The sequence below is a fragment of the Triticum urartu genome, chromosome 1A, assembly GCF_056163025.1.
Source record: "Triticum urartu cultivar PI428250 chromosome 1A, HENAU_Tu73, whole genome shotgun sequence".
Classification (NCBI taxonomy): Eukaryota; Viridiplantae; Streptophyta; class Magnoliopsida; order Poales; family Poaceae; genus Triticum; species Triticum urartu.
The window spans coordinates 515,981,612-515,984,941 of record NC_141873.1 but is presented as its reverse complement, the minus strand read 5'-3'; positions in this window follow the sequence as shown (position 1 = coordinate 515,984,941).

Sequence of the window (3,330 nt, the reverse complement as noted above, 5' to 3'; positions counted from 1 at the left end):
TACGTGGATATATATATGAGGAAGAAGTACGTCGGTGGACCAATAGGGGGCCCACGAGGGTGGGGGCGCGCCTGGTAGGGTAGGGCGCGCCCCCTACCTCGTGGCCTCCTGTTACGTGCCTTCACGTAGGGTCCAAGTCTCCCAGGTCTTATCTGTTGAGCAAATCACGTTCCCGAAGGTTTCATTCCGTTTGGACTCCGTTTGATATTCCTTTTCTTTGAAACCCTAAAATAGGCAAAAAAACAACAATTCTGGGCTGGGCCTCCGGTTAATAGGTTAGTCCCAAAAATAATATAAAAGTGGATAATAAAGCCCAATAATGTCCAAAACAGTAGATAATATAGCATGGAGCAATCAAAAATTATAGATACATTGGAGACGTATCAAGCATCCCCAAGCTTAATTCTTGCTCGTCCTCGGGTAGGTAAATGATAAAAACAGAATTTTTGATGCGGAGTGCTACTTGGCATAATTTTAATGAAATTCTTCTTAATTGTAGTATGAATATTTAGATCCAAAAGATTCAAGAAAAAAGTTAATATTGACATAAAAATAATAATACTTCAAGCATACTAATTAAGCAATTATGTCTTCCCAAAATAACATGGCTAAAGAAAGTTATCCCTACAAAATCATATAGTCTGGCTATGCTCCATCTTCACCACACAAAATATTTAAATCATGCACAACCCCGATGACAAGCCAAGCAATTGTTTCATACTTTTGACAGTCTCAAAACTTTTTCAATTTTCACGCAATACATGAGCGTGAGCCATGGATATAGCACTATAGGTGGAATAGAACGGTGGTTGTGGAGAAGACAAAAAAGGGAGAAGATAGTCTCACATCAACTAGGCGTATCAACGGGCTATGGAGATGCCCATCAATAGATATCAATGTGAGTGAGTAGGGATTGCCATGCAACGGATGCACTAGAGCTATAAGTATATGAAAGCTCAAAAAGAAACTAAGTGGGTGTGCATCCAACTTGCTTGCTCATGAAGACCTAGGGCAATTTGAGGAAGCCCATCATTGGAATATACAAGCCAAGCTCTATAGTGAAAAATTCCCACTAGTATATGAAAGTGATAACATGTGAGAATCTCTACTATGAAGATCATGGTGCTACTTTGAAGCACAAGTGTGGTAAAAGGATAGTAGCATTGTCCCTTCTCTATTTTTCTCTCATTTTTTTCCTTTGGGCCTTTTCTCTTTTTTTATGGCCTCTTTTCTTTCTTTCTTTCTTTTTTATTTTTTGTCTGGAGTCTCATCCTGACTTGTGGGGGAATCATAGTCTCCATCATCCTTTCCTCACTGGGACAATGCTCTAATAATGATGATCATCACACTTTTATTTTTCTTACAACTCAACAATTACAACTCGATACTTAAAACAAAATATGACTCTATATGAATGCCTCCGGCAGTGTACCGGGATATGCAATGACTCATGAGTGACATGTATGAAAGAATTATGAACGGCGGCTTTGCCACAAATACGATGTCAACTACATGATCATGCTAAGCAATATGACAATGATGGAGTGTGTCATAATAAACGGACCGGTGAAAACTTGCATGGCAATATATCTCGGAATGGTTATGGAAATGCCATAATAGGTAGGTATGGTGGCTGTTTTGAGGGAGGTATATGGTGGGTGTATGATACCGGCGAAAGGTGCGCGGTATTAGAGAGGCTAGCAAAGGTGGAAGGGTGAGAGTGCGTATAATCCATGGACTCAACATTAGTCATAAAGAACTCATATACTTATTGCAAAAATATACGAGTTATTAAAGCAAAGTATTACGCGCATGCTCCTAGGGGGATAGATTGGTAGGAAAAGACCATCGCTCGTCCCCGACCACCACTCATAAGGAAGACAATCAATAAATAAATCATGCTCCGACTTCATCACATAACGGTTCACCATACGTGCATGCTACGGGAATCACAAGCTTCAACACAAGTATTTCTCGAATTCACAACTACTCAACTAGCACAACTTTAATATCACCATCTCCATATCTCAAAACAATTATCAAGTATCAAGCTTATCATAGTATTGAACACACTCATAAGAAAGTTTTATTATTAACCTTGTATACCAAGCATATTAGGATTTTAAGCAAATTACCATGCTATTAAGACTCTCAAAATAATCTAAGTGAAGCATGAGAGATCAATAGTTTCTATAAAAAAATCCACCACCGTGCTCTAACAGATATAAGTGAAGCACTAGAGCAAAATTATATAACTCAAAAGATATAAGCGAAGCACATAGAGTATTCTAAAAAATTCCAAATCAAGTATGGCTCTCTCAAAAGGTGTGTACAGCAAGGATGATTGTGGTAAACTGAGAAATAAAGACTCAAATCATACAAGACACTCCAAGCAAAACACATATCATGTGGCGAATAAAAATATAGCTCCATGTAAAGTTACCGATAGTAGTAGACGAAAGAGGGGATGCCTTCCGGGGCATCCCCAAGCTTTGGCTTTTAGGTGTACTTAAATTATCTTGGGGTGCCATGTGCATCCCCAATCTTAGGCTCTTGCCACTCCTTGTTCCATAATCCATCAAATCTTTACCCAAAACTTGAAAACTTCACAACACAAAACTTAAAGTAGAAAATCTCGTGAGCTCCGTTAGCGAAAGAAAATAAAAGACCACTTAAAGGTACTGTAATGAACTCATTATTTATTTATATTGGTGTTATACCTACTGTATTCCAACTTCTATATGGTTTATAAACTATTTTACTAGCCATAGATTCATCAAAATAAGCAAACAACACACGAAAAACTGAGTCTGTCAAAAACAGAACAGTCTGTAGTAATCTGTAGCTAGAGCAATATCTGGAACCCCAAAAATTCTAAAATAAAATGCTGGACGTGAGGAATTTATATATTAATCATCTGCAAAAAGAATTAACTAAATATCACTTTCCAAATAAAAATGGCAGCATTTATCTTGAGCGCTAAAGTTTCTATTGTTTACATTAAGTTCAACAAGACTTTCCCCAAGTCTTCCCAACGGTTCTACTTGCCACAAACACTAATTAAACACAAAAAACACAACCAAAACAGATGCTAGATAAATTATTTATTACTAAACAGGAGCAAAAGGCAAGGAATAAAAACAAAATTGGGTTGCCTCCCAACAAGCGCTATTGTTTAACGCCCCTAGCTAGGCATAACAAGCAAGAATAGATCTAGGTATTGCCATAATAGTAAGACAGATTATTAAAACTCATTTCATATTCTCTATGTTCAGCAGCAAGTTTTCTTTGAGGCAAGCAAAAGTAATCAAAAGGGCTAAATTTAATGGG